Below are 13,457 nucleotides of genomic sequence, written 5' to 3' on the forward strand. Positions count from 1 at the left end.
TGCTCAGACCTAGGGTCCTTCTCTCGAGCATTTATTGTAACTGGTAAGTGAATGTATCTTTATTTGTGCAAATTTTTCCCTTTTCTTGTTCACTACCATCCTTCTAGCTTTGTGTTTCTCTGCGTCAGACTCCTTACTATTTTAAAATAGTATTTCTAACTTTACTGTAGTTGGTATGTCTCTCTCACACCTTTTATTATCATTGCTGGTAATTTTTCCTCACTTTCTTATTTTTTGGCCTTTTCCAAAAAAAAAAACTTATTAATATTTTCTTGACAGAGACCCTTTTTGTTTTAGGACTGCTGATACCTACTTTCCTATCATGGCTAACACGTTGACAGGACTCAAAAACTACACTTCTTTGGGCATAAATCCCTAACTCAGTTGCCCACAAGGAGTGCATTTATTGTCTTGGAGCCCCACCCATTTGGATATTAATTGTAGTATTTGTGCTGCTTTCAACTCCAGGGCATTAGCTGAGAGGCAGCAAACTTATTTTGAAATGTTTCCTCCCTCCTTCACTACCTTCTTCAGGGGCTCAGACCCCCAGCAAAACTTCTCCTTTAGAGAATAGAAAGTGCTCTCCACCAAAGTCCCCTAGGACTTTGTTGGAACCACCTACAAAAATCTATAAATCATCAGATCTGACATCCTCAGCTCCGAAGGTTCATTCTACAGATTTGAAATCATTAGATCATAAAGTAGTTTTAGATCCGATCATAATTTCAGCCAGTCCCACAGCTCTGGTCTCGGACCCTAGACCTTTGAATTCAAAACCTGGTATTTCATACAAAGAGCTTGTTCTCTAGAATTCATCCTGGATCCAGTTTCTGCTGCTCTGCACTCTCCCTTCATGCAAATTCCTAAAAGGCATTCCAGGCCCCAGTCCACCACATCTTCCAGGTTCTCTAGAAGTCTCTCAGAAGTGGATGTGGATAGAATGATGCAAAAATTCCTCAGAGCTCAGATCCAGATGGGGGTCATTCCAGCTCCAATGCCTGTTGGATCCATGAGTCTTCCGGCCACTGCTCACACAATACTGTCTCCTTCTCTGATCTGTCCTTCGGTTTCGGAGCCCCAGGAGAGGTCCAGAGTTGGATCCAAATAAAATCACTTCTTTGACTCCGACAGCATCCCTGACCAGTTCAGCGCCTATGCCGTCAGATTGGAACAGGTCCCGAAGCATCTATGTCAGGTCCGTGGGGCCAGGATATACTTTGATGTTATTGGATCCATCCTTGCCCCTCAGAGCCTCTGTGCTGGACAGCGTGGATCCAGTTCCCACCTCCAGGCATGGCTATGGTAGGAGTTGTGATCTACCTATACTGGAAGTCTCGTTGCCAGTACAGGTGGCCACTGCTTCTCTGGGTCCATCTGCCTTTCAGGTTGTAGAAAGGGCTTTTTCTCCTCCTAGAGATCTGGTCTCTCATCCCAAGGCACCACTCCTTATTCCCTCTTTTGGTTCCAAGCTCTGAATCAGTCAGGCTTATTCTACAGGTACAGCCAGTTCCAGCTAGCTTCCAATTAGTTCCCTTAGAGGAACCCCCCCCCCACTCTCTTCTGATACCTCCCCTGAACATCCTTCAGAGGAGAACCATTGGAAAAAAATGTGCAGGAGGAGACACATAGATTCCACGCTGGACTCTCTCACAGAGGATACTGATTTCAAGGAAGGAGAAGTGTCCCCCAGATCACCACCAGATGATGTCTTCCTTGGAGACATATTAAAGATCCTCAGGCAGAATGGTGGTTGGTCTTCAATTAATCCTTCTCTAGAGGAATCAGTATTTTTGGAAGCTTTTGGTTCTGGCCCATCTGCATCTTGGGTTACTCCCCCAGTAGATGAGCTCATTGATTTAGTTTCCTGCTGGGCATTGAAGGAGCTGGATACCATTAAGCCTATACCAAGACGACCTGACAAATTCTTAGCTCCTCCAAAGGATAGACTCCACTGGAGCAAAGGAGTCCCAGTATATGCTATGACGATAGTGGTAGCCACTAAAAAAGAGCTCTCCCAGCTTGCCTCTCTTTTGTCAATTTCCAGGGCTTCCCTGAGGTGGATCTCTCACTCAGCTGAAGGTACCTCATGGGCCACCGGTTCAGGCATTGCCATAAGGAAACATGCTTAGATGTGACTGTGCAGCTTGACTTGAAGGATAGGTGCTTTTGAAGAAAAGACCACTGAACCGCTAGAGTCCACTGAAGATCACGCCTAGCAGAGCCTTTTAAGGAGTCTTTCATCAGTGCTTCCTTTGATGGTGCATTTGTTTTGGTCCATCTGTAAATGAAATGTTTACCTGTAGTGAACAAGAAGGGAAGATGCTGTATGCCATGGGAATCAAGTTTTCTACCCTTCAATGAACCTTTTCTAGAAATCAGAAAGGCAGTAATAAAATGTGGTTCCACAAATCTCAGGGATCTTTCCAAGATCCATGTGGAGACAACTCTTCCAGAGGAAGAGGAAGCAGTTCCAATGGTATACATCATCCCAGAGGCAGAGGAGGCCTGCAAATTCGGGGTTTGCACAATTCCTTTACGGACAGAACCTTTCAGCACTTCTGAAGTGTTGCCCAACTTCCCACCTCTGGAAGCAGTTGGGGGACAATTGTCCTTGCACCCAGATGCCTGGGCAACTATAACAAAAGATTTGTGGGTGCTAAAAGTAGTATCCAGAGGCTATTCCATGCCAATTTTCCAATCTACCAATGACAGAAGCTTCTTGAAGTTCCACCCAGTCAGAGGAAAGCAGCAGCCCAGGAAATTCTAAAGCTGTTAGACAAGAGAGTCATCCAGGAGGTCCCACCAGACCAAATAGCATTCGGAACTTACTCACACTTCATTTTAGTGCCCAAAAAGACAGGAAACCTGAGACCAATTTTGGATCTAATCAAAATGAATCATTTCATGAAAAAGTCAGTTCCAAATGGTCGCAGTACAATTCATTCTGCCATTTCTTCACAAGAATGACTGGATGTGCTCTATAGATCTTCAGGATGCATACTATTGTATCAAAATAGATGCACCCGAAAACACTTGCACTTTTAGCTGGGAGCACATCACTGACAATTCAGAGCCTTGCCCTTTGGACTCACCACAGCCCCCAAATCCCTCTGTAGTCTTGGTGGTAGCTCACTTTTGAGAGTCAAAGGATTCTGAGTGTTTCCATATTTAGATGACTGGCTGCTCACCACCCCCTCCATACATTACCTTCAACAATCCAGGGACTATTTGCTCCACTTTTGTCACTCACTGGGATAAACAATCAATTACGCCAAATTGAATATCACACCAGTACAGGGCCTGGAATTTATTGATGCACATCTGAACATGGCAGCGCAAAATGCATAATTACCACCTCTTCGCAAAGATACACCTAGAGCTCAGGTTCATCAGATTCTTTCCCATTCGTCTCCTCCAGCCAGATTCATTTTTCAAGCACTGGGGTTTGTGGCAGCAGCAACAGTTCTGCTTCCTTTAGCACAATACTATAGGTGTGATCTTTAGTGGACTGTAGCTGTTCAGTGGTCTATTCTTCAACAGCCCCTATCCTTCAAGTTAACCTTACACCAATCTGCAAACACCACATCCATTGGTGGATTCAGTTGAATGACATCTGTCTATATTGACCCTTTGTTCTACTGCCTCCATTGGCCAGTGTGACTACAGATGCCTCCCAGTGGGGTGTTACTTGAGAAGGACGATCCAAGGCATATGGTCTCCCCAACAGAACAATTCATATATCAATGTTCTGGAGATGAGAGCAGTCCTGTTAGTGTTGCAGGCATTCCAGGATGCTCTTCCTCTAGGGACTATTGCAGTTCAGACTGACCAACATGTTTGTATTCTAGTATATCAGCAAACAATGTGGAACCTGATCTTATCCTCTCTGCAGAGAGGCTATGAGAGTGTGGCAGTGGGCAGTCTCCCACCAACTACTTTCTAGTTGCAACACACATTCTGGGAAAAACCTACATATTAGTGGACAAATTAAGCTGGTCCATTCTGATGTCTCATGGGTAGTCTCTCAAGCAATCAGTGAAGGAAGAGATTTTCTGTCAGTGGGGCCAACTTTGCTGTGACCTCTTTGTGTCAACCCGCAACAATTGCAGCAGGTTTTTTGCTCAGATTCCCCCCTTCAAGGAGTGTCACCAACAGATGCTCTAGTCCACGTTTGGCCACCTGGTCTCCTTTATGCTTATTCTCCACTTTCTTTGATTCCCAAATTCCTGCAGAAAGCAATCCGGTTGAAGAGCTCAGCCATCCTTATTGCCCCCTACTGGCCTTGACAGGTGTGGTTCCCTTTCCTTTGGTCTCATCTTCATTATCCTGTATGGATACTGGAACCAACTCCAGATCTCCTTTCACACCCCTCAGAGATGTGTCATCTTAATATCCCAGCCCTCAAAGTAGCTGCATGGTTTCTCTACTTCCAGTAATTGTCAGACTTTCTTCCCCAGTACATATCATTGTATTATCCATGCAAAAAGACTCTACCAAGAAAGTTTACAAGAGCAAATGGAAACATTTTCCTTTGGGCATTCTCTAAGAATGGTCGTTTGCTTTGAGCCCACTGACTGTTAGGATAACCTGTAGCATCCCATGATTCTGAATAGGATAAACTAGATATCAAGAAAATGAATAAGTTAATGGGAAGGCGAAAAGTGGAAGTTAAGACTTCAGTATTCAAGGCTCATGGTATATGGGATCAAAAAGATCATTCCAAAAATAGTAAAACTTGAGGAAGGTGAGGATGAAATAAAGAAATATAGAGCTGACTATCTGAAGAGTACAGATCTAAGTTTCTGCTTGACTTGAGTGGCTATAGTTTAATACTTCAGGCTAAGAAACTTCCACATTTTTCCTAAGTGTCATAGGCATTGGTGTACATGGCTTTGGTCTAGTCCAGCACACGTACCAGTCTTGCACCCATGCCCAGTATTACCTGTAAGATCCACATTAGCTGTACCAGGCACTTAGACTCGAGTCCTGTGGTGCGTAATCTGCCATACCTACCTACTCTTCATATGGCTATATCTAATAGAGTGGCCATGGCACACCACCCGTTATTGGGTCTGATGCCAGGAATGCATATTTTATTAACTCTGGTGCAAATGTATTGCTGGTGAAGCCAGTTTCCAGGTCATTATTGTTCCCTATTTTCCAGCTATCATCAGTACAACAAAACCTTATTTCAGTACCAATGGAGATATCTCCCTGCTGTCCAGAGCTGCAGGGCACCATGTATTCAGTGCAATACCATTTACTAGATTTGAAGATCATGTTAGACAACTAGACTGATTTTTACACTTTGCTATAAAGTGTTGTCCCTTAACTGCTGCATTTGCTAGTTCACAGTCATAAGTGTAGTACATTCGGTGAATGTGGTCGACTGTGACTATCTGTTAAATGCCTTATGGATGATCAGCTATTGTCAGGTTGTGTGCTTTGTAGTGCCTTCATGTTTTCTTTCACAACTGGCCTCCTGTTATTGGATAGATGTTTTACCCGTTTTCTACTAACCATGACTAGGCAGTCCCATGTAACTGTATCATCTGAGATAGTTACTCATCAGCATCACCCCCTTTTCTCAATTGTTATACGGAGTCAGGGTGTTGTCAACAATTGCCAGTTCTCTCTATTCAGCGCCATTCTCCTACCTTCTTTGACAGCCATGTCTACATGTCTCAGGACTTCTCCCATGCAATCCTTCAAACTCTTGGCTGAGTGTCATCACATCCTCTTCCAAATCTGCTTTACTAAAGCATCTTGCATGTTTCCAAACCACCATAAGCTGCTCTTCATGGGCTTTTCTGTAACTGGGGCTATTTTTGGCTTCTGCTGTGATGTCCTTATTTTTTTATCTGTTCCACATTTTGCATCCTGTTGCCTTTCTCAGGCACTTCATCACCTCGTGCTTTCTTGACAGCCCTGCCTTCACTGCCCAAGTTTCTGTGCCATAGAGAAGCAGAAATCACACTACAGTTTTGTACACCTTACTTTTCAACTTCTTTGGTACTCTCTCACAAAACCCCTGACACTCCATGCCATTTGGCTGCTGTGCAGTTGATTCTCTCTTTGACCTTTTCATTCAGATGTCCTTTCCCCTCAGTCACACCTCCCAGATACTTGAACTTGAAATCATTAACTTGTTCCACTAGTTTTCCTTCTGTATCAGTTTTAAACTTCTTCTAATTTCCCTCCATTTGCTGCCATGACCACTGTGTTGTATGTACTCACTTTCATTCTACAGTCCTTTAGTTGTGCATTCTAGAGACATGGCCTACATATAGCAGCTTTGTTGATTTCTTCTGTCTGATCTGTTTACAGATGTAATTCATCACTAGTATGAATAGGAGAGGGCTTGGATCTGAGTCGTGATGCACACCCACTCACACTAGACATCTCTTCTTTGAGCCCAGACACTGTTTGTAATTTTTTCATTTGGTCCTTGTACACAACATTCTCTAATTCTACCAATGTTGCCAGGACATTGACATATCGCAGGACTGCAAAAATCAGCTTTCTTGATACTCTGTCATATGCTTCCTCCAGATCTAGGAATGCCCAGTTGGACTCTTTCTTCATCTGCAGCTTTTTCTCCAGTCTCTCTCTGTCCACTTCTGACTCTCTCTTCCTCCCTCCACCACTCACTGCAAACATTACATCAGTTGTACTGCATCCTGTTTTGAATCCAACTTGCTCATCTCTCATCTTACATTTTACTACTGTTCTGTGTTTTCATCAATCACCCTCTCCAGCATTTCCATATAGGGTGACAGTAGTTTGATACATCTATACTGTTCTCATTTGTGATTATTTTCCATTTGTTTGCTATAACTGTCTCTCTCCTTAATTCGGGGTGCACCCTCAGGAGTAATTTCTCATCTACTGTGCCCAACATTGTGATCGTATCTGCAGTGACTTCATCTGAGCCTGCCACTTACCCTGATTTCATCTTCCTTAGTGTACTTTGTACTTCTTCTAGGGTTTGTTCTCTTTCCTTTTTCAGTTGTAGGTTGTGTATACAGCAGTACACCTTCTGTAGGGTTTTCTTCATTTAGGAGCCTGTTGATGTACTTCTGATATCTCCTGTTCTGGTGAGCAGATTGCTGCTGGCATCCCTTATGAATGATAACTGCTGACTGTCTTCTTTATATTTCTGTCATTGGCTTGCAACATGATAGTGCTTCTTTGTGCCATATGCAGAGTTGCATTCCTGAAGCTGGTAGTTCCTTTGGCATTTTGTTCTTCACCATTGTGACTGCTGTCACAGACTCTTAGCAAGCATTTACTCTTTGTATGATCCGTCTTTTCTAGCTCCCACATCTTTCTGCATTCATTCATTCTCTCCCCACAGAGATAGCAAACCTGCTAGCGGATATGTTTGGTGAAAATTTCACTCCCTTATCTCCTCCTAACTTACAGCAAACCTTCCCTCAAACTTCCCCTCACCCTACATATCTGAAGAGCAGGTCCTCAAAGCCTTGCCCAAGGTAAAAAAAAGCACAGCCTCTATAGGACTAGATGACATCCAAGGCTGTCTTCTAAACAGGCTAAAACATGAACTAGCATCAGCACTAAGTAGCCTTTTCAATCATAGCCTAACCACAGGCTTTCTTCCTGCGGAATGGAGAATAGCAACAGTCATTCCCCTCCACAAAGGTGGCCTAGCAACAGACCCTGGGGAATTACAGACCCATAAGCCTAACTAGCCTCATCTGTAAGACCATGGAACATACATTATGGACCTCATAAATAAAGACATAGGTGACCTCCAAACCCTGGATCCAACCCAACTCAGATTCGTAAAGGGCAGATCCTGCCTGGTAAATCTAATGGACTTCTTTGAAAATGTGACCAAGGGCATTGATGAGGGCAGATCTGTGCACGCAGCATACCTTGACTTGACAAAGGCTTTCGACACAATCCTACATTCAGGCATTACCGATAAACTTAGCAAACTGAATGTAAACCCCTTTGTTGTAAGATATGTTGCCAACTGGCTGACAAACCGGACACACACTATCAAAGTGGGTGACTCCACATCAACCAGCAGACTTGTTACCAGCGGGGTGCCATAGGGGTTAGTGCTGGGACTCCTAGTGTTTGGTATATACTTCCCAGATGTTCAGGTTAAAACTAGGGGGTTCTGGCTGGCTACATTTGGAGATGACTGCATACTAGGTGCAATCATTGAATCCTCAAATTATGTCATTATACTCCAGAAGGGTCTCACGCAGCTTCAAGACTGATGTGTTAGTCATGGTCTCAAACTGAATACAAAAAATGCATCATCATTCAGTTAGGCACAATGTCCTTTCACACTCTCAAATCAACAGTAATACCCTATGTACCCACGCAATGGTAAGGGACCTGGGATCACAAATTGACTGCGACCTTAATTTCGACCACAATGTGTCTACTGTAGTGAGGAAAGCTTTCTACATAGCAAGCTTGATTAGTAAAGGCATCACCTCGAGAGCAAAAGAAGTTGTAAACCCAATGTACTCTGCATTTATCCGGCCCATAATTGAGTATAACGCCCCATTCAGCATGTACCATATTAAGCACCTGCAGCAATTGGATAGACCTCAGGGGTTTCTAACAAAGAAGATCAAGGGGTTCCAGCATGTGCCTTATGCAGACTGACTAAAGTCCCTGTCACTATACTCTGCATCATATAAACTTCTTATACCTGGCCTAAAGAGCAATCCAAGACCCAAACTTAATGAAAGTGCTGCATATCCGTAAATCAGATGGGACTAGAGGTATCCATTCCAGAGACCTATATATGGCCTGCAAGTTAAATAGGACATGCTGGAGGGACATATTTATCTCCCAGCAATTGCCGCGTCGTTGGAACAGGCTACCAGTTCATGTGAAACAAAGCACCTCTGTGACACTGTTCAAGAGGAACCTGGATGAGTGGATGGGGCACTGTATACTTTTACCAGGGATAGTGCCCACAGCCCTCCTGACTAGCATTTCTATAGTATTACTTTGGAATGAAACTGCTAGGTTTAAAATGACCTCCGGGTCAATAGCAAGTAATCTCCTATGATCCTGTGAACTTCCTGATCTTCAGCCTACTCTGTGCTTACCTTAGAGGCATCTCTGACCACTTGTTATGGCTGATTGTGACCACCAGTTGACTATGCTGAGGACATACCATTTCACTGTGGATAGCTGACTGTGAGATCCCTGATTTGACCCCAGTGCTTTTCCTTACTAGGACGAAATCTAGGTTGTATGTTGACCACTCTTGCAAGTTATTATCTTGCAACTGCCTTTCCTGGTGAACAATGCAATGACTACCCATAAGCCATTTTCCAGACAGAAGTTCAGAATGTCCTCTCTTTCATTATTCATGTTGCCTCAACCTTGTGGACCCATGCAATCCTAATATCTTGTTCTGTTATGGCCTGTATTCTTTTAGTGTGGAACCTCTGTGGACATTCCAGTTGTTGGATATGCCTGGTTAGATACATACCAATGTCCTGATATGATCACTAATATTCTCTGTTATTACAAAAAATCATTTTGTCCTGCTTTATTGAGGAGATTCTGCAACTTGGTTCCTGAATGCTCTATCTTCTGTATCATGATGGCCATGCTGTGGAGCACAGGCTGAAATTGTGAAGACTGTACTAGCTTTACATTGGTGTCTGATTGCCATGAGTCTGTCACTGATTCTCCCAACATCCCTCACTATCTTCAGAAGACTCAGGGATCAGTCCTGGGACAACTCCTTTTTGTCATTTACTTCTCTGAAGTCAAGTCCAGTGTAAAGGACCTCTGGCTGACCAGATTTGTAGATGATTGCAAATTAGGAGCAATCTTAGTATCTCCCACCTGCACAGATGTTCTCCAGGAAGGGCTGACACGGACAAATAACTTGTGTCAGAGCCAAGTACTAAAACGAAATGCCAAGAAATGCATAATAGTATCCTTCCTGAAGTCATCCATCCCTGGTAACTGTCATATTGAAACACATCCCCTAAGAGTCGACCCAGTACTCAGGGACTTGGGGGCACACACAGACAGTAATTTAGCCTTTGACCATCATGTGCCCACAGTAGGGAGGAAATAATTCTATTTTGTGTAGCTTATAAACAATGGAATGGCATCTAGGTCCAAGGAGGTCATTGTTCTACAAGGAGGTCATTGTTCTACTTTATTTAGCATTCATCAGACTTATCATTGAATACAATGCTCCCATTGGTATGTATCTAACCAGGCATATCCAACAACTGGAATGTTCACAGAGGTTCCACACTAAAAGAATACAGGCCATAACTATAATGTATGCATATTCTAGGCAGACTGCCTTAAAGTCCTATCCCCGTATCCTGTCTCGAAAAAGCTGTTGAGGGGAGATCTATGCCAGGCATACAACGCATTGCCATGCCCCTCCCTGATGGACAACCTGCATATCTGCAAAATTACACCAGAATTTCCTATTCTAAAGACTTAAACCTTGCCTGTGATATAAATAGGACCTACTGGAGAGACAGGTATGTATCCTAGAAACTACCCCTTATCTGGAAGAGGTTGCCAATCATTGTGAAGCAGAGTTCCTCCCTAACCCAATTCAAGTGTAACTTGGACAATTGGATGGGGAGCAGGAAATTCATCCCTGATTTGGCAGTTATGTCTCTAATGGATACAGACAACCTGCAAATGGTTCATCTCCCAGGCCCCTGCTTGTAAATGTTTCATTTCCTATGATTGCAAGAACTTTCCAGAGATTTGGGATGCATGGCTAGGCTTAAAAAGGCCCCAGTGGTTGTTACCCTAGTATACAGCTATGAACTGCTTGTATCTTACCGTAATTCTCATACCATTCCTAGTCAGCCCTTTCCCAAGTAGTAGACTCTGGATCACAGGCCTGGAGACCTTGCTGCACTGCCCTTCTACCTTATCTCTGAATATCCAGTCATCTCCTTGCCATCATGTCATCAACTTCAAAACTATATCCCATCAATAATCTTGTATTCATTGTAGCAATCCTTCAAGATGGTCACTGTCACCCAAGATAGTCACTGTCACCAGAATATCATTTACCAGTTTCAGATGCTGCTTCATGTCTCTTCCATGCTGGAATGAAGACATCACAAGCCCCACAGTCAGTCCCACTGTAAGCATTGAACAATTAGTGTCTTCCTTTTTCCCAAATTGTATGTCAATTTAATCAGCATTGACATTTGTCTGTACTTAATTTTGGCCTTACTTTGTATCCCCAGTTTTTTAAGGCTATGGGTATGTTGGTGCCAGGCCCCCGCAGACAGCAATGAAAATGGACACTTCAAACAGTGTTTAATAAACATAGTATTGATACCAAGCCCAATGTGTATGGGAATAATTTTTTTTTTCAGAGACCATGGAGAGACATCTGATAGGGCAAGTGTTCTCCTGTGTATTGGGTTCAAGTCTTAGCTCATTTAAAAAATGAGTTTTGTACAGCAATAAAGATAAAGGTGGATGATAACCTAAAGCCAAAGTTTTTTTTAACCTTTATTACACTATTATACTTATTGTTGTTGTTTTAAGGCGGCCACGGTGGTGCAGCAGTTAGCATTGCTGCCTCACAGCAAGAGTTTCTCCGGTTCGATTCTCAGCTGGGGTGCCTTCTGTGCAGAGTCTGCATGTCCTCCCTGTGGTTGCATGGGTTTCTTCCGGGTGCTCTGGTTTCCTCCCACATCCCAAAGACATGCATTAGGTGGATTGGACACTCTAAATTGGCCCTAGGTGTTTGGCCCTAGATGTGAGTGTGTGCCTTCTGTGGAAGGTTGGACGCCAGGCTGGCAACTCGACACCATAAAACTCCACCGCCAATCATGAGCAGACAGATGATCCGCTGTGGCGACCCCTAACCGGGAAAGCCGAAAGAAGAAGAAGATTATTGTTGATTTAAAAAGTTGAAGTTAAGAAAGAAGCAGATTTAAGAAATATTATATAAAATAAATGGAACAGAGATTTTATAGGAATAATGTAAAAAGGTAATGAATTCCTGAATAATTGCAGGAAGTCAAAGATGTGAAAAGTGAATATGGGAAGGAAAAGAAGGTAATGGTCTGAAATTGTTTTCAGGTATTTCATAAATTGAGAGGCATTGGGTGAATGTGTGATTAATGCTCTGAAAAGGCAAAAACAGTTTAAAGAAATACAGGACCATAATTTTATTTGGAGGATATCGTTAGGGAGATTACCTCTAAAGGCCAAAATGAAGTAAGTATAAGAGGGGAGACAAAAAAATTTTAAAACAGAAAAAGGGAGCATGTGCCTGTGTAATGTTGCAGGATAGATTTTTTTAGGAAGGAAGTAAAAAGTAAGAGTAAAAGGGTTATAACAGGTAATAGTGGAGATGATAAAGTATATATTATATAAAATGTTGTTGTGTCTTTCGGCTTTTCCTGGTTAGGGGTCGCCACAGCGGAACTCCGGTCTGCTAATGATTGGCACTTGATTTTTACGTACTGAGTTGCCAGCCCTGACGCACAACCTTCAATGAAGGTACGCCCATTCACGCATGTCTCCACGCAGAAAACGCTGTAGCTGAGAGTCGAACCGGACAGCGCCTTACTGTGATGCGGCAACGCTACCACAGCACCACCACCGCAGCCTCTATTAGACAGAAAGTAAAAAGTTTTATTGACTTGTATTTCATCAGTTTGGAATGTGAGATATCAAGAAGTAAACAGCAGAATATGGAGAGAAGGTGAAAGTTATTAAAAAATAAGTTTTTTTATTATTGAATGAAGTATGAGCAAATAAATTATGGTTGGTAAAATAAAAGCTTGGATGGGTATCTCTGCGATGTGTTATATGTAAATATACATTTGGTATGTATGTGCATGTTGTACACACACATGCGTACAGACTCTCTCAAGCATGTATGTTTATTTAGGTATTTGGATTTTATATTGTTAGGGAAATGATTGTGTATTTACTTGCTTAATTTTATACACATGTATGTGTGTGTGTGTGTGTGTAGACATAGATGTATGGATAGTAACATTTTTATTTAAGTAGCTGGAGTTTAGATTAAAAACATTTTAGTGGCTATATTTATGGTGGCTATTTAAATCACAGAAAGATAAACTTCCGTGCTTCTTTTTCTACAGGAAGAAACACATGGGAGGTTAGCATTGTGGTTAAGATGTTTCCCTTACAGATACAAGGTGAAGGGTTTGATTCTCACATAGGGTAATTGGCTAGACCTAAAATGGCCCACAAGGACAGTTAGCCTAGTACAAATCTATGCTGGAGAAAGGCTCAGCTAAGGGCTTTCCCATTGGTAGTTGTGTTAAAAACTATTTAAATTCACCTGCATAAAGCGTCGCAATCACCTGTATAAAGCGTTGCATTTGCCTGATGCTGTGTACCATGCAGTGGGGTTTAGCAGTTCCCTGTATAAGATGCAAATGCCTGAGAACATTATATTTCCCTAGAAACCT

At 42.7% G+C, this 13,457-nt stretch overlaps 1 protein-coding gene across 1 annotated transcript in view; it reads left to right on the forward strand.

The window, feature by feature from the left end:
• The window catches only part of USP38 (ubiquitin specific peptidase 38), a 534,729-nt gene that overhangs the window by 403,710 nt on the left and 117,562 nt on the right, over positions 1-13,457 (forward strand). The window lies entirely within an intron of this gene.

The sequence above is a fragment of the Protopterus annectens genome, chromosome 2.part1 (assembly GCF_019279795.1).
Source record: "Protopterus annectens isolate FY-2018-M chromosome 2.part1, PAN1.0, whole genome shotgun sequence".
Classification (NCBI taxonomy): Eukaryota; Metazoa; Chordata; order Ceratodontiformes; family Protopteridae; genus Protopterus; species Protopterus annectens.